Genomic DNA, 25,838 nt, shown 5'->3' with positions numbered 1-25,838 from the left:
CCCAGTTGTCACTGTGCACGTGAACACCCCAAGGGGCCTGTTGAAAGACAGAGCCCCAGGCAGCAGGTCCAGGGTGCTCCCCCCATGCCAAGTTTCTGCACTTCTGCTGTCCTGAACTGGTTTTGAGTCTGCTGACTTAATTGTCCTGATGCCAAGAGCAACGTGGGCCTCCCGGTGAGCAGCACCCTCACCTCTAATACATTATGTTCCTGCCTGGCAGTGGTTTGGAGACAACGTGCTTGCCGTGAGGAGGTGCATCCTGGTTTTGAGAGGATGTTGGTCACGGTGGGTCATGGCCAACATGATGGACCTGAGTCTTGGTACCTGGTGGCTGTCCCCGTGGAAGCTCTAGGAGAGGCCCCTTACATATGTGGGAGCTGAGGTGGAGCGTGAGTGATGTCTAGCAGCTCACCGCACCTCTGGGCTTCGGGTTTGCTCTATCTGGCAGCATTGTCTCACTGAGTGTGTTGAGCTTGTACCACATTTCTGCTTCTGGGAAGCTATACTAGATGTGCTCCGCCCTCATTCCTGCCTCCCCATTTAGTAAAAATTCCAATATACACACATCGCAAACCCAAGACAGCTCTGAAAGATGGAGAGCCAAGGCATATCACCAGGCCATGTCCAAGAACAGTATTGTCAACAACGAAGCTCTGGATCTTTTTCAGCCTCATCTATCCCAGACTGAGGGCTTGAGAAGCCAGCAACCTGAAAACACTAACAGGTGCAAATGAAGCCCCTCGCAACAAGGTCTGCTCTCCCTGCCCAGAAGAGGAGGAAAGCAGAGGACAGGACACTTGGGAAGCAAGGGTTTGAATTCAGACCATGAAAAACAGCTCTTCAGTGAATGCCAGCAAAGGCCACAGGGAGGCCTAGACTTCTGTCTTCCCCAGGCTGTAATGCACCCCAAGACCGGTTCATGGTCTGAAGATTGCTCAGTGCGACCTGCCACATTGACAGGTGACAGGAGAAAACCACAGGGTGATAACAATTCATAAGAAAAAGCATTTGGCAGGGGCGCCTGGGTGGCTCAGTGTGTTAAGCCGCTGCCTTCGGCTCAGGTCATGATCTCAGGGTCCTGGGATCGAGCCCCACATCAGGCTCTCTGCTCAGCGGGGAGCCTGCTTCCCTCTCTCTCTCTCTGCCTGCCTCTCCATCTACTTGTGATTTCTGTCAAATAAATAAATAAAATCTTAAAAAAAAAAAAAGAAAAAGCATTTGGCAAAACTCAACACCCAAACATGGGGAGGAAAAAAAAGAAAGAAACAAAACAACAACAACAAAAAAAAACCCACAAAAAATAAAAAAAACAAACCCTATGCAAACCTTGCACTTGATGGTGAAAGACTGAATGCTTTTTACCGAATACTTAGAGGGAGGCAAACATATCTGCTCTCACCACTTGCTTTCAACCTATTGCTGGAAGTATCACCCAAATGCAGTAATACAATGAAATAAAATACTTGCAGATATGAAACAAACAAACAAAATTACCATTTTTCTTTTATTTTTTTTTGAAGATTTTTTATTTATTTATTTGAGAGAGAGAGAGACCCAGAGCACAAAAGCAGAGGGAGAGGAAGATGGATAGAGTCTCTGCTGAACTGGGAGCCCAAGGTGGGACTTGATTCCAGGATCCCAGGATCATGACCTGAGCTGAAGACAGATGCTTAACCATCTGAGCCACCCAGGCGCTCCTCAACTGCCTCTATTTGCAGAGGACATGATCATTCACTTAGCAAATCCCAAAAGAATCTACAAAAAAATCTCCTAAAACTAATAAAGGAGCTTGTTGAAGTTGCAGCGTATGCAATAAACATTCAAAAATCCATCTTATTTCTATACAGAATACAGAATACAGTGCTAACGACACACATGTGGACATCAGAATTAAAGTTCCAGGGGCGCCTGGGTGGCTCAGTGGGTTAAGGCCTCTGCCTTCGGCTCAGGTCATGGTCTCAGGGTCCTGGGACTGAGCCCCACAGCGGGCTCTCTGCTCGGAGGGGAGCCTGCTTCCTCCTCTCTCTCTGCCTGCCTCTGCCTGCTTGTGGTCTCTGTCAAATAAATAAAATAAAATCTTTTAAAAAAATTAAAGTTCCATAGTATTTGCACCTGCTAAAACACACAGGTCGGAACGCAGCAACACACATATAAGACATGTCTGCTGAGAAGTATAGATACTGCGGAGATAAAGCAAAGATCTAATGGAAAGGAGAGGCGTACCATGTTCATGGACAGGAAGACAACTTGTGACAAGGTCCCTTCTTCCCTGATAGGCTGGTCTAACATTTCCCATTAAAATCATAGTGCGAGACTTTTGTAGGTATTGACCAGATGACTCCAAAATGCATATGGAGAGGCAAGAGGAATAGAATAACTAAAACAGTTTTGAAAAAAAAAAAAAAAAGTGGGAGGCATCAGCCTACCTGATGTCAAGAGATATTGTACAGCTAAAGATCAACAGAATGGAGAACTCAGAAATACAGTGCCACGAATTTGCCCAACTGATTCTTGACATGGATACAGAAGTGATTTAAAAACAGCTAGACCTCCTCCAAAAAAAGAACAACAACAACAACAAAAAACCCCCAACCAAACAAACAAAAAACACTTTCGGTCTGAAAAGGCCCTTTCAAGAGCATGAAAAGTTCAGAGTGGGGAGTCCAATTTCAGACCGCCTCTCTGACGAAGGAAGAGTGCCCAGAAAGAACTGTCCACATCCAACAGCAAAACACACAAATGACCCCATTAGAAAGTGACAGTCATGCTGGGACATCCACGCCAAGAGAACACACAGTGCGGGACAAAGTTCTTCCCATCACAGGCCATTAGGAAAATGCACTTTGAAGCCACCGTGAGAGCTGCACAAGGAGGCATCGCTTCACACCTATCGGAATCGCTAAGCTCTGGCAGTGAGGACAGGAGTGCAGGGACACTGGATCCCTGGACATCGCTGCAGGGGAGCTAAGCTGGGACAGTTGCTCTTGGAAGAGTTTGGCAGATTTTGTGTTTTTTGTTTTGTTTTGTTTTTGTTTGTTTTTAATAAAATGAAGCATGTAGTTACCGTATGGCCCGGCAGTGGCTCTCTTGGCACTTACCCCAGAGAGACAGAAATCTTTGCTCACACAAATCTTGTGGACGGATGAGCACAGCGGCTTGATTCGGAAGAGCCAAAAATGGAGGGAAAACCCCCACATGCGCTCCCGTGGGCGAGGGTCAAACAAACTTTGGTTCGTGTAGACTGTGGAAAAACAATCCAACTGAGCACATTTGAAGATCTAATGGGTTCATTAAGTGACTCGTGGACCAGGCAGCGTCCTGCCTCACAAGTCAAGGGGCCTCCACGGAGCAGGGAAATGGAAGGATTTCACAGGCAGCCCCAGGATGGGACAGGATGGGGCAGCTGGCGAAGGGGAAGAAAGCCTGTTTCAGGAAAAGTCATCCTCGTTTGGGGAGAAGAGTGGGCGGGTCTTACCATGTGGGTGACCTCATTTGATTTGGAGGGGAAGGAGGGGCCCCTGGGACAGGTGAGCTCACCGATGTGGACCAGGAAATTCCTGACGGGCTTGGTAAGCCTGCATCTCGAGGGGAGGGTGGAGCTGCAGCCAGCTTAGCTGCTAACAGCCCACCACGCACAGGGCGGCCCCAGGACGGGAGTGACCCAGCCCCCCAAAGTCACTAGTGCCAGGACGGAGACGCCGCGTCACAGTAGAAGAAACAGCCTCTGGGAAGTCATGGTATCTGCCAGAGGGGAGCCAGCGAGTGTGCAGCAGAGCACGGATCCGAACGCGGGTCTGTCCCGCGGCTCTCCCGCTGCGTTCTGCCATGGGGCACTCGCCATCAGCTACTTCGATGGCCCCGCATGGAAAGCTAACCATCGGCCCCCTGCCCAGCGCCCAGGGAGCCGAGCAGTGTGTCCTGAGTTCCTGCTGTGCACAGAATCCAAGGGCTTCGAGGCAGAAGCTCGTGCATGATCCCCTACCATTCACATTTTCCCAGACTTTTCCACCCCCCTTTCCCCGACCTGGATTTCTGCCGGCCACCGGCTGCTGACTGTGATCTGGCTTCTGCTCTCTGGGACACCCTGAGGGACAGCAGCGAGACTGATGTCATTCTGGTCCCCGGAATGGAGGGGCTCGCCCACAAGCTGCAGAACCGCCCTCCCCTCTCAGGCTTGTGTGTATTTATTCCCAGAGTCTGCGCTGAAAGACGGGACGGAGAGAACAGACTTAAAGCTAATAGAATCGTGGAAAACAGAGGTCACCACCACCTCCCCTCAGAGCAAACAGCACTTTATTACTTTTGTGTGTGTCTGCCATCGAACCTTAAATTAGTTCAAAGGAAACAGAGGGTGCTTTCCCGTATCTTTCTCTCTTGCTTAAACAAATAGTAGCGCGCTCAGAAGAGGACTTGCACTATAGTGAATTGCATTATTTTCAATAAATTCAAACGGTGCTGCTATAGTAACTGTGTTAACCGTGATTAATGTACGAAACATTAGGAAAGCGTGTTATTATTATTCTAAATTAGGTTTCGCTTGAATTAATTTTTATGCACGGTTACTAAGATGTAAAGGAGTTTCTGAATTGCTAATTGTTTGGAGATAAGATGAGATTGGGAACACAAGGGCACCCCTGCTGAAGGATTTTTAGCTTGAATATTTGCCCAAGGCCAATGTATTATTTAGTTGGTTGCCCTGCTAAGGAGCTGTAGCTTAACACCCATGGAGCCTTTGGTTCAAGATTTTCTCTTGGCGTCACCCACCTGAATCTGCGTGGTGGAAAATTCACAGTGGTTGTTAATAGCGGATCATCTCCACGGTGTGTGGTGGGGAGGGAGGGAGAGAGGGAGACAGCCCCCTACAGAGCCAAAGGTACCCCCTCCATTCGTTTTTTAGATCTCCCACTCACCAATGATGATATAAAAGTAACAATTTTGTTACTTTTATAAAAGTATACAACATTGTTACTTTTAAAAAGGATATAGAAGCAACAACACTGAGAAGCATCGGTTGAGCACCTGCCTCATGCCAGGTACACCTGTATTTTCCATTCACTCACTCATTTCACGAAGACCGACTACTGTCCACCTGTGCGGGGCGTGGCTGGTGCTGCCGAGGGGTTAGAGCCTCCTGACGTCCGTACCCAGGGGCTTATGTCACAGGGAGACAGACAACAGGTGTGGACAGGGGCCAGCGAGCTTGGAGGTGAGTCAGAGACAGGTGGCTATGTGGTCAGATATCGGGGCTGGGGTCTTTCCAAGGCTTTGGAAGGAGCCATAATGAAGTTTCACCCATTTTTGTGAAATTTCCAGAAAGGAGACGTTTTAACCATAATTCGTGAAGGCTCTAGTTTCTTCCCATTCTGACTTTGCTCGGTCACACTTCCCATCTTTTCGGTGATCTCTGCGCAGCGTCATGGGACATCTGGGGATCTGGCCTCAGGGAGGTTGACTTGGGAACACATTCAGCTAGAGCTGAGTGGGACCGAGTTCTAGGATCAAGCCACCTGTGGGTGGGCTGAAGTCGTTACTGAGCTCCAGCCGGGGAGGGAGCGGCTTCTGGAGACGGGTCTTCCACGGTGACCGTCCAAGGGACAGGACCAAAGGCCATGCGTCATGTCCCGTGGTGCCCAGCACCAAAGGTGGTGTCTGAGCAGCAGTCGAACATCTGGAAAGGGAAGCTGCGCAGAATGTATTTTTAATATTCAGAAGCCGGCACAGAGCTCAGAGACGGGCCCGCATGTGCTCGGAAACTTACTACCAGTGAAGATGACAGCCTGAATCAGTGGGGAATGCTTTATTTAGTAGATGCTGTTGAGAAAAGTAGCTCACATTATGGAGAACACTAAGGAAAAAAAAAAAAAAGATCCCTATCTCACATCACATTAAAAGGTTGATGCCAGATGGAGTAAAGCCCAAAGTGTGAAAAATAAACTATAAAGTTATAGAAAGAATGTTGGTTAATATCTTTGTGACTTTAGGGGGAGAAAAGCACTTTTTAAACCAAATTAAAAACCGCCATCTGTAAGACAAAGAGATGAGGTTTATGGCATAAAATGAAAGAAAAAGAAGCTCGTCCGTGGACAAGAGAAAAATGGACAAAGGTTTGGAGAACAGGACTCACCAAATAGAAGTCCCGGTCCCCCGAGCACTTAGCGATCCGAGGAATGAGAAAGAGAGTCAGGTAGCTCTGTATCGGGTGAGAGTGGGGGACCCGCGGCTCCCAGACACCCTCCCAGCAAGGATGTGGGGAGCACACTGGCAGATCGTCAGAACCGCTGACCCAAAGACCCGATGAGCAGGCGACCGTGACGCCGTCAAGGTGATGGTGTGAATAGGCTTATAGCCAGCGAGCCCACCCATGGCCACAGGCGCCTCTGAAATCCTTGTGTGGCTTGTGGGGGCGCACGGGGAGGGAAGGTCGCGTGCGGCAGGTGCACACTGTGGAGGACTAGACCTCGTCCAAGACGCGAGGCACAGCTTGCTCCACGGACAGACCTGCAGACATGGTGTATGATGAGTGTGACGGCCAGGGAGAAGGGACAGAGTCACCGGGCAGAGGACGCGGCCGGGGGGCTGGAGTGAGGGGCGGGGGAAGGTCTGAGCAGCCGTGCACCCACGCTGCCTGGGCCGAGCCTCTTTGCACAGCCATGCTCAGAAGTTCTCTCTTACTTTTAGGATCCTGTGTGGTAAGGATCCTACCGGAAACTTGAAATGAGAATGCGCACGCCCTAATGGTGGGACCACGGCTGAGGACAGCTCTGGTGGAGAATCCGGAGGCATGCCTGGAAAATAGCATTGGAGAGTTTTGAAAACATTAATTAGTACCAGTGAATGAAAAAAGGGAATGTTTTTCTTATGGGTGTGTTCTTCAAGGCCCCACCCGGTCCTCCAAGCATTTCTAGCCTTTGGCCCTACTCTGTGCTGGCCTGTGGGCTGGCTTCCCTGCCATGAGCCCTGACCTGCACTTGGAATGTTCTCTCCACCCCTCGAGCGGGATCATGTCCACGCCGCCACTAGTCCCGGGAGGCTCTCACTTCTTCAAGGAGGACGTCCCTGACTTATGACCTCTGAACCAGGTTAATCTAGTCTTCTTTTCCCGCGATGCATTCTTCTGCTGGTGACCTCTCGCTGCTATAATTAGGTGAGCACTCCCTAATTATTTTTTAATATCTGTCGCTCCTGTTAGATCCTCGAGCCCAGGAGACTCTCTCTGATGTTATTGGGTCCCTGTGCCAGACACCTAATGTGCAATTTATAAACTTTATTGCTGAAATTATGAGCTGTTTGAATAAAGAAAAAATGAGAATTGGATCATTTTTCTTCTTTTGAGCAACGTAACTAAAAGCCTTTAAAAGGTCAGAGAGTTGAAACTGTAGAGCTCGCGTGACTCTCCGTGGATTTCGATTCATAGGTCAGTCCGAGACCCTTGTTAGCACCTTCAAGGGCGAGCTCATTAGTGGACCCTCTGAGCTAGTCCAGAAAAGCACTTTTCTCCCCCAAAGTTCTCCAACATCTACATGAGGCGAGCAGGCAAGTCTCCCTTTTAGATATTAGGGTCTGTTTCCTTAAAACCCATTTAAAATTCTTGATCATGTGTCTTATTTAAAATAAAACAATTTGAGAAATGCAAGTTTAAGATCTTGGGAAGAGGAAAATGAGGCATTTATTTCTTATTAATGGGCAGCTTACTTTTAACGTTTGCTGTGCAATAATGATTTAAACAGTGTGGGGGTGTGTGAGTGTGTGAGTGTGTGAGCGTGAGTGTGTGTGTGTGTGTGATGTTTGTATTGTCCTAACGTCCCAGGAAGGCATTAAATTCATCCATCATGTGGCCTCCAAAGCACAGCCATGTCCTCGGCTCTCCAGGGACAGAAGCTCAGGTCTTCTGGTTCTAGATGTTTGTTTTTCCAGCCTCAGCTCGGTGACAAGGGCCACAAGGCAAGTCCCTTTATTCAGGGGCTTACTTGCCTCCGTCGGTTCACTGCTTTGTATTATCTGCTGATGGAATGAGTATGTACACAATCTGTGAAGTTCTTTTTATTGACATTTTTTTTATTTATTTTTTAAGATTTTGTTTATTTGACGCAGAGAGAGATCACAAGTAGGCAGAGAGAGAGAGAGAGAGAGAGAGGAGGAAGCAGGCTCCCCGCTGAGCAGAGAGCCCGATGTGGGGCTCGATCCCAGGACCCTGGGATCATGACCTGAGCCGAAGGCAGAGGCTTAACCCACTGAGCCACCCAGGCGCCCCTTGACATTTTATTGTAAAATGTTTTGTACTGAATAGATTTTTGGAGGGATTGTGTGTGTGTGTGTGTGTGTGTGTGTGCGCGCGCGCGCAGTGCTATCTACCAGGAACTGATTTGTTGCCAAAAATTAAGTATCATAAATTTGGGGATTGGGAGCATCTATTTTTTTTTTTTAGTCCAGGACCCAACGACCTTCTTTATCCTTCCAGATTTATTATGATTTCTTCTCTGTTTCTATCAGCTTGTACATGTCCTCGGGGCAATTTTATCACTTTGAAAACATATTTTAAATCGTGAGTTATTTTGGCAACATACAAGCGCAGTCTTCCCTATTAAGTACGTATCCGCTCTTTAATACGTGTTATACTGCGAACTGGTGGGAAAGGCTAGTGACCCAGGATCATCCCTGAAGACAAATGTAGGGATGGGTGTTTTCCTCTGCTTTCCTAAGCGCACGTGATCTGGATGTTAGACTTCCTCAGGAAAGAATGATCTAGTTCACAGCCCTTCGACACTGTTTTCAATTAAAAAAACAAACACAAAACCCAAAAAACACAGCTCTCAATCAAGAGCATTTATTAAATTTTCTTCATGACTTTTAACCCTGGCAGCCGATCCCTGGCTATGAATGGTGCTGACTGTGGGGGTGTTAAGACAGTTCTGTGTTGTAGTTTAAAAGACCTCAGTTAGGAAGGAAAAAAAACAGCGACCTGAGGATTCTGTAAAGGAACCAAGAGCAGGGAGATCGGGAGACGGGAGTTGAGGCTGAATGACATTCTGTCCTACGACCACAGCGTTATCTTTCCACTCCCTGCTGGCAGGCCCCTAGGTTGCCCCGCACGCCGGGAACTGTGAACGAGCCCGGGACGGACGTGGGAACACCGGTGTCGCTTTGAGATCCCGATTTCGGCTCTCGGGGAAATCCGCAGCAGTGCCATTGTGGGGTCGGAGGGTAGCTCTATCTTTACTGTTTGAGGAGCCTCCGTGCTGTTCTGCAGGGCGGCTGCACCAGCCGGCGTTCCCCCCAGCAGTGCACGAGGGTTCCCCTTCCTCCGCCTCCTCGCCAACACGCGTCGCCTTTTGTTTTGGTTTTCTTGACAGTAGCCACCCTAACAGGGGTGCAGGTACCTCACGGCAGTGTTGGTGTGTGTGTCCCCGATGATGCGTGACATTGAGTGACTTTCATGCTCCAGGTTTCCCTTCGGATGTCTTCTTTGGAAAAATCTCTATTCGAAAATGTAGTCGATTTATTATTATTATTATTATTATTATTATTATTATTAGTGGCAGTAGTAGTAGCAGTTTTGCTATTGTGTTGTAGAAGTCCCTTATACAGTTTGGAAACGAAGCTGTTTTCTGGGAGGCAGTCGGTTAATGTGGTCTCGCTTTCGGTAGGTGTATCTTCCTCCGCTGGTGGCTTCCTTTCCACGCAGAAGCTTCGGAGCTCGGTGCAGTTGCACTTAACATTTTGCTTTTGTGAACCTACAAGCAATTATGAGTGGTATCATATCCATGAAATTGTTGCCAAGGCCAATGTGATGACGAAGCGTCTCCCTTCACTTTTCAAAGATCCCAGGCATCCAGAGGATACTGTAAACTGCACGACGTGTGGGCAGGGGTTCACGGCTGCAGCGACAAGCTCTCGAGGGAGGAGTGGGGGAGGTCAGGCAGCCTGTGGAAACCAGTTGTGCTCTGAGCCTCGCTTTCACTGGCTCTTGAAGTCTCTGTGAAAGGAAGTTGGTGCACCAGCAGAGTTCCATCTGCTTCATCTGGAGTGGAGGCCGGCCCCGGGTGGGGGCAGGAGCTGGAGACTGCGTATGCAGTCCCTGTCTGATAAACACTGGAATGCGGCCTGATTCGCAACCCTCCCAAGCGGTCCATGAATTTAAAAAATGAAAATCTTGCCATCACAAGCAATCAGAAGTGAGTTCACTCACTTTTATCATACCGAGGGGAGAGATCAAATTTGGTGATGTCCTTGGCATGTGGTGCTTTTAAAAGCAGACCTCTAACGGCAAGTATGATGGAGGGGGTGTTTTGTCTCCTGTCTCCCGTGGCAGGCCAGGGAGCCGGGCTGGGTCCGGAGTGGATAGCACGGTCCTCTCCGAGGAGAGCCGGAGCACGGGACACCTGCTGTCCTCGGACGCCACTTGGCACACGTGCTGGACGTTCTGCGCTGAGAAGGGCTTTTCTCTATCAGCGGCAGAAAGGTCCAGGCAGCTTCAGAAGGAGCAAGTGTGTTTTTATCAAATGGAAAAGCCGGAGGAGGAAGAAACAGGAAAGGCAACGAAATCCTTGGAGCGAGATTCCTGTTCGAAGTGCTGGGTTGTTTTTAGCTTGGTTTCCCCAAATTACCTGGTGCGCGTTAGGCCGCTTCAAAGGAAGCCTTCCTGGAACGAAGTGCCGCGTCCCTCCGGCTGGCCTAGCTTTGACCCTTTCCCGAAAGTGACTTTTCTCTGGAAGAAGCTAATGGGACGGCAAATACCTGTAACGCGTGGCGGGGAAGGGACCTGCCAGCAGCCAGCGTGCGCCAGTCGAAGCTCACGGGCGCATGCGGGCCCAACCGCGACGTGGTGGGTCTCGGTGACACCTGCAACTGCCGCTCCCCGTTCAGGGTGTCAATCCACTGATGCGCCCAAAATAGTCTTCCTGGGGCTGCTGGACGCCGTTTGACAGGAGGAACGGTACAAGGGGCAGCGGTCCAGCTGAAATCTTGTCCAGGCATTTTGAGAAGTGAACTTGCCTGGCAAAGCCTCCTAATTGCTCCCTCATTCTTCAAGTGTTCCACTTAGCAGGGTCCTTTAAAAGGTCATTAATCAATCATTAGAGATGCGAGGGTTTTACATTTTGCTTGCTTAACAAAACACAGCCCTAACGCCGTGTCTCCCACTTAATTTCAGATGAGCCCATAGCAGGGTGCTCTACTAATAGGCCGTCAATCTCTCTAATTGTGCACTGGTGAATGTATCTGTTTAGCTCTGGGTCGACGGACGGGGACCCGCAGCTTAAGGGCTGGGAAGGAGGCAGGACTTTGGTAGGACACTGGAGGAATCCGAAGGTAAGGGTCTTGGCTTTAGAACGTGAGGGTATGACCAGCTAATTAGCGCATCTGATCTTACATTGGATGAGGAAGAAATCTTACGCAAGCCTGGAAAGACCAAGGAAGTGTGGACAATGTGATTTACACACGGCACAGAGGTATATCTGCAACTCAATTCTGTCGTGCTGTGGCCATACCCAGTGACCTCCATCCAAAACCCAGCCAGCAACGAGGTCCCTAGCTGGTCGGTGTAGGTCTATGGCTGTCTCCAACCTGAGCGCTATTGACTTTGGACTGGGTGATTCTGTCCTGTGGGGACAGCTCAGGGCATTGTAGGATGTTTGACCACACGCCTGACTCTCCCTCAACCCATCTCGGCAACCAAAAATGTCAGACGTTGGCAGACATTGGCCAATATCTCCGGGAGGCAATGTCAACCCTAATGATTGGAAGCCATTGGTCCAGACCACAGAATTAGTCTTTACCACCTGTTCCTGGAAATGGTTAATTTCTCAAGCTAAAAATAAAAAGTGTAGCTCAATATTTCCTGTGTCCCCTGTACTTTAGTGAATGTAGCATTGGGAGGCCTTTGGGGTCTTCTGCCCTTTGGAGCCATCACGTCACAGGCATGGGGATGTGTGTGCACATTTACACGCATGGACCCAAACAGCCTGTCTCTTGGGGTGGAGAGAGGGGAGAGACCAGAGTAAATCCATGCGGGTAACAGCGACTCCTCCCCATGCAGCACAGTGTGAAGGAAGAGGGGTCCGGGGGGAAGCGTGTGGGCTCTCACATTTGGCAGACCAGGTTTCAAGAACTGGCTTCCCACCTGGTGTTTGGGCGGCTCCGGGAAAGCCCCTCGAGCCACCTGCCCGTGGTGCTCTCTTCTCTCTGAGGGCAGACACGGTCCTGTCTCTAGGGTTGTTGTGGGTCCCCGGTAGGCTGACACAGGTGAGGCTCTCGGGACCCAGGCACAGCGTGGAAGAGATGCTCAGGCACTCGCTTGTTGTCACGGTCATTGTCACGGCTGCAACCCCAAGGCTCCATGCTTCAGCCTGTTTACTCCTCTGTCTTCTGTATCCACCTGTGAGTCTCCGGAGTGGAGAGTCTCCATGTTTCCTGCCCTTGCCTACCCAGTGCCTCGCTCCGTGCCTGGCACGGTGGCATAAAAGGTGAACAAACAGAATGAGGAGACAAAAGACGGTTGAAGTCAAAGTCATGGTTTGGGCACGACAGGGTTGGGAGGTGGAGACAAGAGGCTTCCCTATGGGTCTGACCATAGGATCAGAGGGACGTCTCAGGTCACTCGGCACAGCTACAGTCCCCCCCCCCCCCCGCCTTGCCAGTCACGAGCTTCCTGGGTCAGAACAGCCTGGGAAGGATATAATCAGCCCTAGAGTGACCACCTGCTTCCACCGCGCGTTTGCCCTTGGGGACCAACAATGCCTGGAAACATATGGGAAACTTTCACGACTTGCTCTAAAAATAATAAATGGTAGGTTGATACTCCAGGGGACATGAGAACACTGAAGTCCCTTCAGATGAACAAGCAGATAGGGAGCAGAGTAAATATTTTTTCTGTGAACGTATTTTCTTTTAAAAGGCGGGGATAGGCTTAGGAGAGATTTTGCAGTATGTTTATTTTTGTTCCTCTCACAAGTGGAAATTATAGTTATGGCGATGTTGCACGCGTTTCTTTGTATCTTCCGAAATTGTGAAGAACCCGGGGAAAGCCGGTGAGGTACTGCAGGTCTGGCTCTGTTCTCCTGGAATCAAACACAAAACAGAATTTTCAATGTTAAAGCTCTGCTGGGAGGGAGGCAGCAGGTGGCAGGGGAGGGATGTGTTGCCTTAAGTGAAATTAGGAAGAAAAAGCTCCTTTGTACCACGGACGCGCGCGGGGAGCACTCATCACAGAACCCCCTCCCCCGAAGGGTGCCTATGGCTTTCCTCTTCTGCAGAGGGACGGAAGGTGGGGCACCTCCTAGGGTTCTCGAGTCCTGAGGTTGTCGCTAACAATATAAACATTCCAGCAAGATCACGCGCCTTCCTTTCTCTCGCTTTCATTTCGGCTCAGCCGTGGCGAGTGAACGCCCAGTGGTGTGCATCGCGGGTTCCTGCAATTCTTGAAAACAAGCAGTTGTTTGGGAGAGAGGATCCCCTTACCTGATGTTTGATCATGAATAAATGAGAAGCCTCAAAATCACAGAGGGGTGAGACGGTGGTTTCTGCCTGGAGAATGGGAGCGGGTCTGAATCCTTCATCTGCCCTTTTGTGTGTGCACGTGTGTGAGTGCGTGCGTGCACGTGTGTGTGCACATGGGTGTGTGCGTGTGCACATGCATGGTGTGTGTATATGTGTGTGTTTTCACATGCATGTATCCATGTGTGCACACGTGTGTGCACGTGTTTGCACATGTGTTTGCACAGGTGTGTGTGTGTGGTGAACACTGCACATTAATAATGCTTCCGCTCTATGCTTTCAGATTTCAGATCCGTTATCATCCAGAATCAGGTTCCGAATTTAAGTGGAGATAAGTTGAAGCTGACAAGCCCTGTGGACAGACAGCACGACCGCTTCTAAAACTTAACAGGGAGATGGGCCGTCCCATTCGCACACGGATGTGTACCTGATAAACCAGGGCCAGATGAGAGGACATGGGAGGGGCTGCAAGATCATCAGGACCCTGGGCACGGGCACAGATGGCCTCGGGGTGACGTTGAGCCCCCAAGTCCAATTTTCAGGAATAGATATTAGAAATCCTCTGTGCCGTTAGCTTGATATGGACTAGAGGTTAACCTTTGGGGGTCCACAGAATAGTACTGATTTTCTTATTAATATTTTTATTATGAACGTGGCTAATCTGAGAATGCAATCAATCCATCAACATATTTTCATTCTAAGTGAAACAGTATCGAGTCTCTTTTGGTCCATATACTAAATACTGTTCTGTACTTAACAAAAACTCAGAACAAAGAAGAGGCTCCCTTCAGGCGGCACAGCCAGCCGTTCAGAGAGACCCAGGCCCAGGACTCAGGTCTCCGGAGATGCTGCCTCATTATTTTTCTCCTGATCAGGAGGAAAAGTTGATATGCATGAAGACACAGGAGAGTGGACATGACGCCACGGTTTTGTTCTTGTTTCCAGTTTTCCACCCCCACTCCCTGTAGCGAACGGTTTCCCATACAAAGAAAGACCACACACATCAAAACGACACTCTGACACATACGTGGTTCAAGTAAATTGATCGTTTCTTTTTAAAACGTGCCCACGTTCTCACTGGCTGCCGTGGGTTTCTTTGTTTCCAGCGGATGCTCTCGCACTCGGACCGCTGTCCGGCGCTGAAGGAGCTGATGGAACAGAACATTTTAATACAGCCGGAGCGCACAGGATCTGATAATTTGATCATCGGGGGCCGCCGTGCTTCTTCCCTTCAAACTTTAAGGAAAAATGACATGAATAAGCCAGAATTTGATTTTCTTAATCATGCCCTGAAGGATGAACCTGGCTGCCTCAGCACTTGATTGCACGCCCTGAGATAGATTAAAAATGAGTTTATCTTTCTCTCGTTGGAGCCATGATAGATGGACAGAAACCCACCCAGGCCTCTCCCTGCACGCTCTGATGCTTCCCTTGCGCCAGGAGCAGCCGCCATCTGGGGCAGCCACACGCTCTCCGTGCGAGGAGACGGAGCCGCTGGGTGTCGGAGGATCCCAGTGAACACTGGAGGGGTTGGGCTGCTACTGGAAATCGGACTGGGCAGCCCAGGGCACCGTGAGACACTGAGTAGAGCCCAAATCAGGGTTACTGTGGGAGCCAGCACCGATCTGCTTGAACCTGGCTGTTTCCCTCTTCTCTTCTGCCCCAGAAAGATCAGAGAGATCCCCTGTGCTGGTGTTTCTCTCCCTGGCCAGGTCTATATACACTCACCGTGCACCCCGTTGAAGAACCCGTCCTCAGTTACACATTCATTTGGTGTCTAAACTGGCGTCGGCTCTGAGGCTGCTGTGGGCCACTCGTGGAACGGGCCGGGAGCAGGGGAGGCTGCCGGTGGGTAGTGATCTGGCTGGAGATGCTGGGGCTCTGCGGCTTGACAGACCCTGGGACTCGTGGCAGGAGCAGCCCTGTGGTGGTCTGCCGCCAGGCTGCGGCGGGGTTGGTGGCGGGAGGGTGGGAGCAGCCGTGTGTGGGTTCCCTGCCCGCAGGTCTTCCGGCTGCGCTCCTGGCAGCAGACAAGGCCGCAAGCTGGGGTCTTCTACCGGCTCTGGCATCAAGGGAGACTCTAAGACCATCACTCTATGTCCGTGTTTTTATTTCTACAGTTACCTTGTTATTACAAACAATTATGACTTTAATTCAGAGTCAGTATATGCAGTTTTAAAACAAATTTTGCCGGTAATTGGATTAGAAAGAGTTAAGTGTTAGATAATGACATGGTTTATGGGGGTGAAGAGCACATGCCGGGCCTGGGGGCCCTCACCTCTGTCTCCGTCTCCAGGGAGGCCCCCCAGGGGCCCGGGGCCAGGCCGAGATGCCCACTCGCCGCTGTCTCCTGCCAGAGTGCAGAGACGCAGGAGGAACACACGTCAGGGGCGAGGGGGGCCCGTGGCGTTTCCTGGTGAGGATGTCCGCCCAGGGCCATGTGTCCGGTGTAGGGGGCCACGTACTGCTTCGTGGCAGTTTCTACACTAAAAAGTAAGCCGTCTGAAATCCTCATTAGTAAAATAAATATCAGCTTACATTTCTTTTAGTTTGAAAGATAAATATCAAAATGTCAAACAGTGTGTTGTTTTCTAAATTCAAATTTACACGGGGTTCTCTCTGGGGGGGGGGGAGGGAGAGAGAGAGCACGAGGTCCGGGGAGAGAAACGGGGCCAGAAAGTGGGAGAAGCGCGTGGGGGCAGACGGGGGCGTGGGAGAGGCTCGGGGCTGGGGACAGACTCTGACGCCCAGACCGCTGGTCCCTGAGCACGAGCCTCAGGACGTCTCACTTGCACGGTCCCCCAAGCTAGCACGCCGCCTCCTGCACGTGGCTGGGGTGGGCGGGTTCGCGTTCAGGGTCAGGGAGGATCGGGGCCTTATAAACCCGCAGTTCTTCAAGCACTCCAGCCATTAGACACGGCATTTCACTTTCTAGCAATATTTCCCCCAGAAAATAGTCAAGCAGGTATGTAAAGGGAAACAGAAAAAAGGCATTCATCCCTCCGCGGAGTTCAGAACAGAAGTCCTTGGAGACACTTGGGAGTCCTGACGGGGAGGTGGTTGTAGCAGTCATGTTCCTGTATTTTAAACTTTGGTCATCTGAGGCACTCTTTCATTTCAATCATTTTTGTGGAATCTGAAAGCCTCCCAAGTTAGTTATTTGGGATTTTTTTTCTTTAAATCTTTTTATTTTAACTTAAATAGTGCTTAGATCTAATCCTTAAAAATTCTAAGAAATTATTGGCTTGGTATGCTATTTCTATAATATCTCGAGCCAAATTAAAATATATAATGATTAAAATCAAGACAACTTTATCCATATACTATCAAGATTCCTTGGGACATTACCAGCAGTTAAATTTTCCCATTCGGAGAGATACTGACTTTAGCACCATCCTGTGTCCCTTACAGCCGCCGGCACAATGCTGTTGTTGACTGAGCGGGACGGGCTTATCCCACGGACAGGATGGAGGGGTTGCTACATGCCCGTGCTGTTTTGTTCTGGAAACACAAAGACAAGTTTCTGAAAAGTTCCTGAAGGAATAAAAACATTATAAAATAATGTGCAACTTATTATTTCATTGTTGTAAAAAAATGCTCTCTCTCTCTCTCCACACACACGTGCACACACATGGATGAGCACACACATGCAATCGGACACAGATGCATGTGTGCGTGCACATACAGGTACACACATGTGCACTCACACATAGATACACACACGCTAGCAACATGATACCAGACACAGGTACACATTTGCACACAGAGGCACAGACATGTGCACACACAGAGATGCACACACGTTTGCACACGTGCCATACATGCATGCACGGATGCACACGTGTATGATGCACACACACATGGACACACAGGCATGCATAGGCACACAAGTGCACTTACACATAGATGCACATGCACACGTGTGCGTGCATATGTAGACACACATGTGTGATGGATACGTGTGGACACACACATGCATGTGCATGGTGCACACACAAATGTGTACACACGTGTCCACACACGGACACATGCACACACTTGCATGCACACATACACACGGTACATAATTGTGCATGCATACAAGGATGTGCACACTTGTACACACGGAGGGCACGCCCCTGCGTGCAGAAACACAGCAAAGGACTTGAAGGGAGAGACCCCAAGTGTTAAGTGTGGTTTCGTGTGCACATTACAAGCGCAGGCGACTTTCTTTTCACATCTGGAAACACTTCCCTTATCTACAGATGGATGAGGAGCCCTAATAAAATGTGAAGTGTTACACACAGTAACAGAGATTGCCACACCTCTTCTCCAAGGCTTCAAGGGCAGCACTCCACTTCCGAGAGTCTACCTTCCGGCGATGGCATATATGAGCCCTTCCACGGTGAGAGCGGTTTCGAGAGCGGTTTCTGCCACTGATTCCAGCACTAAGTGTCTACAGTCCCCAATTACCAGAAGCTTCCTGCCTGTGTGGCACGTGGGAGAATCACTTTAAATGGGGGCTCTTGTCGGTTGAGTTCCGGGTGGCCACGATCTTCAGTGTCCACACTGCCTGACTCTGTCAGTGAGGACGGAGGTTTGGGCTCGGAAGCCTCCAAGTTCTCGCCAAAGCTGGATGGCCAGTAACTTCTCCATTTCACTACCTGCAGCCACACAAACCCGCCCACAGTACCCTGACTTCACTTCCTTTGCTTACGAGCACAAAGAGGCGAAAACAGAAGCCCAGTACAGGCTCCTTCTAGACTTTCACTAGAACATCGGGAAATTGTCAAGGGCTTCTACTGTATGTTCAGCGTTCAAACATGAATGACAATACAAAGGGAATTCTAGGAGTCGGAGAACCTTGAAACAATAAGACCACAAATTTTCCTCTTGGTCCTAAAGAGCCCTCCTCACCTTCCCAAGTGCACTTCAGTCCTTTAGCAAGTGGGGGTTTTCTGGAGGGAGAAAACAAGGTTATGATGAAGGCCCCATTGGCCGAGCCACTGCTCAAATCTCAGCGGTCCTGGGCTTTAGGCGATGGCTGTGCTGGTGGCATCTCCTTTCAGGAAATGAATATTTATGCTTTTAGCAATAATCTCGCACGCTGGTGGTGTTTAGGCTGCTGTGGTAGAAGAATTATAAGAGGACTCCGAGGATCCCACCCCAGCGCATATGCCCTGGAAATCCCCACTTCAGAGTGGGGGTGGGACCTGTTAAATGAGATAGGATGTCACTCTCACAATTAGGTTCTGCACCTGGCAAAGGTGATGCAATCAGGGACCATCAATCCCAACGGAGTGAGTCTGAGTTAATAAAAAGAAGCTTATCTTGGTGAGTCTGATAAAAGTAGATGAACTTTTTAAAAATAGGGTCCAGAAGTGAGAGATGGAAGTAATCAAAGACATATGAGGTGCCAGAGACACTCTCCCCCTGCCCTCAGAGAAGCTGGCCACAGGGACATCTACAGCAGAGGAGAATGACTTCCACCAGCCGTCCATGGAATGTCGAAGTGACCCTGAGCCTCGGGTGAGAACCCAGCCCCCAAACATCTTCACCTTGGCCAGATGAGACACTGAACAGGAGATCCAGCGAAGCAGGGCTGTGGGAACCACAATAACGAGTGAGCGCTGGGTTGAGTATTGCTGGCCTCTGCCATGCTCCACGGGGGGCTCACGCAGGGTGCTCCCTCTCTCTCTGGGACCGTGGTGTGACCTGTCAAGGGGTTTTGATCCCAGAAGGACAGAAACTTATTGCTACCTCAACCGGCTCAGGGCTTGAGTCTCCTGGTGGGAAACCTAGAGTCCCAGCAGTGGCACAAAGGTCTGGGCTCTGCGGTTGGGGTAGGAGGCCTGTGAGCCCTCCGTGGGGATCTCCACACAAGGCAGGAACCATACATGAGAAGAGTGGAGTGTTCAGACGTCGGTGTAGGACCTGCCTGCGTGGGCTTGTTCTGTTGGCCCACGGTCAATTCCACCTTCTTTGCCCTTAGACAGATTCCTAAGTAGAAGCACATTTTTACCATGTGTCCGAGGTCTGCCTGTTTCTGTGTTGTTGGTCTTACGACTCGCGAGGGGCCGAACGGTTTCGCATACTTTGTCTCCTTCTTCATTTTTGGTTACATCTTCTTTCTCCTTGTCTTGCTAGTGTCCTCTCTCAATTCTAAACTTCTGTTTCAAAATGAACAACAACAGCCCAACAGTGGTGAGCTATGCTTTGTTGTCTTAGAAATCACAAATAGTGGGGCGCCTGGGTGGCTCAGTCAGTTAGGCGTCTGCCTTGGGCTCAGGTGGGATTGAGCCCTGCATTGGGCACTCTGCTCAGTGGGGAATATGTTTCTTCCTCTCCCTCTGCCTGCTGCTCCCCCTGCTCATGTTCTCTCTCTCTCTGTCAAATAAATAAAGTCTTTTTTCAAAATTTTTATTTTTTTAATTTCTTTTCAGTGTTCCAGAATTCACTGTGTATGCACCACACCCAGTGCTCCATGCAATCCATGCCCTCCTTAATACCCACAACCAGGCTCACCCAACCCCCACCTCTCTCCCCTCCCAAACCCTCTGTTTGTTTCTCAGAGTCCACCGTCTCTCATGGTTCATCTCCCCCTCCAGTTTCCCCCAACTCACTTCTCTCCATCTCCCCGTGTCCTGCGTGTTATTCCTTATGCTCCACAAGTAAGGGAAACCATATGATAATTGACTCTCTCTGCTTGACTTACTTCACTCAGCATAATCTCCAGTCCCGTCCATGTTGATACCAAAGTTGGGTATTCATCCTTTCTGATGGAGGCATCATACTCCATAGTATATATGGACCACATCTTCCTTATCCATTTGTCCATTGAGGGGCATCTTGGTTCTTTCCACAGTTTGGCGACTGTGGCTATTGCTGCTATAAACATTGGGGTACAGATGGCCCTTCTTTTCACGACATCTGTATCTTTGGGGTAAATACCCAGTAGTGCAATTGCAGGGTCATAGGGAAGCTTTATTTTCAATTTCTTAAGGAATCTCCACACTGTTTTCCAAAGTAGCTGCACCAACTTGCATTCCCACCAACAGTGGAGGAGGGTTCCCCTTTCTACACACCCTCTCCAATACTTGCTGTTTCTTGTCCTGTTGATTTTGGCCATTCTAACTGTGTAAGGTGGTATTTCAATGTGGTTTTGATTTGAATCTCCCTGACGGCTACTGATGATGAACATTTTTTCATGTATCTGTGAGCCATTTGTATGTCTTCTTTGGAGAAGTGTCTGTTCATGTCTTCTGCCCATTTTTTGATATGATTATCTGTTTTGTGTGTGTTGAGTTTGAGAAGTTCTTTATAGATCTTGGATACCAGCCCTTTGTCTATAGTGTCATTTGCAACTATCTTCTCCCATTCCGTGGGTTGCCTCTTTGTTTTGTTGACTGTTTCCTTTGCTGTGCAGGAGCTTTTGATCTTGATGAAGTCCCAAAAGTTCATTTCCACTTTTGTATCCTTTGCCTTTAGAGACGTATCTTGAAAGAAGTTGCTGTGGCCAGTGTCGAAGAGGTTACTGCCTATGTTCTCCTCTAGGATTCTGATGGATTCCTGCCTCACATTGAGGTCTTTTAACCCATTTCGAGTTTATCTTTGTGTACAGTGTAAGAGAATGGGCGAGTTTCATTCTTATACACAAAGATGTCCAATTTTCCCAACACCATTTATTGAAGAGACTGTCTTTTTCCCTCTGTATATTTTTTCCTGCTTTGTTGAAGATGATTTGACCATAGAGTTGAGGGTCCGTTTCTGGGGTCTCTATTCCATTGATCTGTGTGTCTGTTTTTGTGCGAGTACCATGCTGTCTTAGTGATCACAGCTTTATAGTACAGCTTGAAATCAGGCAACGTGATGCCCCCAGTTTTGTTTTTCTTTTTCAACATTTCCTTAACAATTCGGGGTCTCTTCTGGTTCCATACAAATTTTAGGATTATTTGCTCCAGCTCTTTGAAAAGTACCAGTGGAATTTTGATCGGAATGGCATTAAAAGTATAGATTGCTCTAGTCAGTATAGACATTTTAACAATGTTTATTCTTCCGATCCAAGAGCATGGAAGGGTCTTCCATCTTTCTGTGTCTTCTTTGATTTCTTTCATGAGTGTTCTGTAGTTCCTCGAGTACAGATCCTTTACTTCTTTGGTTAGTTTATTCCCAGGTATCTTATGTTGCTGGGTGCAATAGTAAATGGAATCGATTCTTTAATTTCCCTTTCTGTATTTTCATTGTTAGTGTTTAAGAAAGCATCTTATTTCTGTACATTGACTTTGTATCCTGCCATGTTACTGAATTGCTGAATAAGTCCTAGTAGCTTGGGGGTGGAGTCTTTTGGGTTTTCCATATAAAGGATCATGTCATCTGCGGAGAGAGTTTGACTTCGCCATTGCCAATTTGGAAACCTTTTATTCTCTTTGTTGTCTGATTGCTGTAACCATTAAATAAAGTCTTTTTAAAAAATCTCAAATAATGTCTGTATCATGGGACAGTGACTGATACCAGGAAGTATCCTACAGTTTGCTCTTCACTTCTCTGGGCCACACTGGGGGCTCCCAATTCCCTTATTGCAACAGAAGCCAAGGCAGAGGAAAGGCCCCGTTTGGTAACAAAGTAGACATCCCAAAGCACATTGTGGCTATTTTCCCAGCAGCACGTCATTTGGCAGCTTCGCTCTCAGGCTTCCGTTAACTCTGCGTGGTGGGGGCATTTGCCCAGCCCCCGTGAGGTCTGCTTACGGCAAAGCACCCGTACTTAGTAGTTCTGCCAGAGACCAGTGAGCCGCAGGCCCGAAAGCATGCCTCGGTGAAGGATGTAATTCTGCGCTTCCATGGAAGGATTCAGGGAACATGGGAGACAAAATGTAATTATCCAGGCTTCTGGGATTAATTTTAAACTCTCTCTCTCTATTTTTTTAAGTTGAAACAACATCTTCATTATAAAGGTGTTGTTAGGATGTCTTGACATTGAAAGGCTAAGACCTGTCTCTTACCTCAGGAGTAAATGGACTTATTTTTAAACCACCGCATCTCACCTTTTCCTTGAATCACACCTCAGAGTTCAGAGCTAACAGTGTTTAGGGATGTGAATTAAATGTTCCTTTAGGGCTTCATTTAGGGCTAATGGAAATGACTCTAACCCGACCTCCCCAGGGTGTAAGGCACCAGCCCTTGTGATTATTTGAATTAATGTAACCGAACATGGGGGCAAAGTTGTAAATCCAAGCAAAGTCTGCACACGAGCCACTCGCCCAGGCGCTGTGAGGGCCGGCGAGGGCTGCAGGTCGGCAGACTGGGCCCTTTCAAATGTGAAAGCCCTTTGCTGCGACACATGCCCTCACGGGGAGTGCTGAATGGGGAAGGCATTGCAGGCTACGTGTGGGCTCCCAGTGACGAGACCACCTACAGCACTGGGCAGCATCGACGGCCACGCGGACTCTAGACACTCGCCCAAACGTCCACGTCCCAGGGGGGCTGCTTTAGAAGTTACAGAGTGGAACGCGGCCGAGAGGACGTGGAGTCATCACGAGGTGGGGGCGGGTGAGGGCAATGGGCGGGCCTGGGCTTCCGAGGGCCATAAATCTATACCCTGCTTCCGCCTCCACCGGGTCTCAGCCGGACCCCGCAGTGGGTCTCGTCGGTGTCTGGGCTAATGCAAGTGCCTGCCTCCTCCAGAGACTTGGAGTGGGAATTAACCAGAACGTTGTGTGAGCTGAAGGTTGGAAGTGAACGTTTCCCCGGAGAGAAAGCACAGCTTGGGTTTGATCACCGCGCTAATGATTTCCACCACCGTTCTCCAGGGCTCCTTGGAGAGAAATGGCTGAATCAGGGACAGGCACAGAAATACCCACGATGAGCCTGAAGCTTCTTGTAAGGCTAGAAAGTGAGAACGTACTAAAAAAAAAAAAAAAAAAAAAATCAACGAAACAGAAAGTAAGTCTTCAGTGTTGGGGTATGTCAGAGACATCCAGGAGCCATCTGAAAGATCCTATATTGGCCAACACCAGAACAGTTGAGCAACAAAACGAAGTGGGATGCGGGCGAGGGGAGCGTGGGGGTGGGGGTGCGGTAGCAGGGGAGAAGGTGAGCCCGGGAGTACCGTATAGAGTAAATGCCACGCGTCCATGCTGGTGTGTGTCCATGTTGAGTACATACGTGGGAGAGGGTAGACACATTCCTGCGCAGAAGAATTCTAAACCATTCTTTCAGAAAATCCCCTCCAGGAAAGGGAGCACAACTCCCAGCCAAGGTGTAGGGAAGAGCAGTGTGGAAGGGGACACGAGTGGCTGCCGTGGACAAGCCGGCAAGCGTGGCCCTCGGCCAACTTACTGAGTCAGCATCAGTGGCGGTAAGTCATGTGGACAGCATGCCCCCACCTGCACGACGTGGGCTTCCTTCCCTTGCGCGCTTCCTTTCCAAAACCAACCGCCTCACCAACAGTGTTCCCCTCTTACACTGTTGGTGGGGATGCAAGTTGGTGCAGCCACTTTGGAAAACAGTGTGGAGATTCCTCAAGAAATTAAAAATAGAGCTTCCCTATGACCCTGCCATTGCATTCCTGGGTATTTACCCCAAAGATACAGATGTCGTGAAAAGAAGGGCCATCTGTACCCCAAACTGTGGAAAGAGCCAAGATGCCCTTCAATGGACGAATGGATAAGGAAGCTGTGGTCCATACACACTATGGAGTATGATGCCTCCATCAGAAAGGATGAATACCCAACTTTTGTAGCAACATGGACGGGACTGGAAGAGATTATGCTGAGTGAAATAAGTCAAGCAGAGAGAGTCAATGATCATATGGTTTCACTTATTTGTGGAGCATAACACATAGCATGGAGGAAAGGGGAGATGGAGAGGAGAAGGGAGTTGAGGGAAATTGGAAGGGGAGGTGAACCATGAGAGACTGTGGACTCTGAAAAACAATCTGAGGGTTTGAAGGGGCGGGGGAGGTTGGGGGAGCCAGGTGGTGGGTATTAGAGAGGGCACGGGTTGCATGGAGCACTGGGCGTGGTGCAAAAACAATGAATACTGTTACGCTGAAAATAAATTAAAAAAATTTAAAAAAACCCAAAAAACGGCCTCAGCCTCACCATGATAGAAACATCAGACAGACCCCATTTGAGGGACGTTCCAGGCACTCCACAAAACCTCTCGCAGTGCTCCTCCACACCATGAGGGTCATCAAAAACAGGGAGCACGGTCACAGCCACGAGACACCAGAAGAGGCAGGACACTACGCGCCACGTGGTGTTCCGGACCCAATCCTGGAGCAGAAGGAAGGCGTCGGGTAAACACAAGGACAGCCTGAGTCCAGGAGGGGGTTTTGGTGCTAACGACAGGTCGACAGGTCAATGCTGGTCGAGGGCCCTGCACTGTTGGGACATGAGGTGTCAGTGACAGCGGGAATTCGGCCTGTGGTGTCTGGGAAGCGCACAGACTAGCTTCAGCGTGTCCGCAAACCTGAAGCTATTCTAAAATAAAAAGCTTCTTTAAAGAATGACGATATTGTGTGCCCACAATGAATATAAAGCTGTACGTTAATTATACTTTAATTTAAAAAGAGAATCAACAAAATTTGTTGTAAAAATCTCAATTCATTCCAAACTTAACATATGGATGTTTTTTTCTATAACATTCAGATTCATAAACTAATTTGAAGAATAAACAGCCGTGATTCTTCAAGGCACACCTCCAGTAAGAACAAAAACACAAACACAAAAAGACCCACATTGTGAACGGTTTGGGACCACGTCCTTGGATTATCTTAATAGAGACACATGCAAATGTAACGACGGCCTTTTATTTTGAGATCCTGACCCTGCTGCCACGGGCAGAGCTTGGCGGACCACGTTGGTGGGCCGTCCAGGGTCATTCTCAGCAGCCTCCCTTCCTGAATGTTCTCACGGTGGTGATCCCCGCATGACAGGGGACAAGACGGGGACTTGCAAATGTCCAGCACCAAGTCCAAGGCCACCCTCAAGCCCCGAGGAAACGGGCCAGTTCTGCTTACACTGTTATCAACGTGATCATTTGGATGAAAATACTTATGTCTTTAATGAAGGTGCTGAAGAAGGAATTGTTTAAGAGGAAATGAAAGTGCTTCCTTCTCTTCCAAGGAGTTCTCGCCTTTGCGGTGAAGCGGGATCTCTCGCGCCTCCCCTCCGCCGCGGCAGGTAAGACTGGACCCTTGCTCCAGGCTGCCTGGCGGCAAACCCATGACAGAGCCCGCCAAAACCCCCTGCAGGGCTCTGTGGACTTGAACATGGTTCTTTATGTTCTGTCTTCACTGAGCTAATGAAATCTAGATTAAATACCTGTGTATGAGGTCATCACATGCATCTCTGGGAGACGCCTGCT

This window comes from Mustela putorius, unplaced genomic scaffold (assembly GCF_011764305.1).
Source record: "Mustela putorius furo isolate JIRA1106 unplaced genomic scaffold, ASM1176430v1.1 tig00003972_pilon_pilon_pilon, whole genome shotgun sequence".
In the NCBI taxonomy this organism is placed as follows: domain Eukaryota; kingdom Metazoa; phylum Chordata; class Mammalia; order Carnivora; family Mustelidae; genus Mustela; species Mustela putorius.
Note: the sequence above shows the minus strand (reverse complement) of the source record.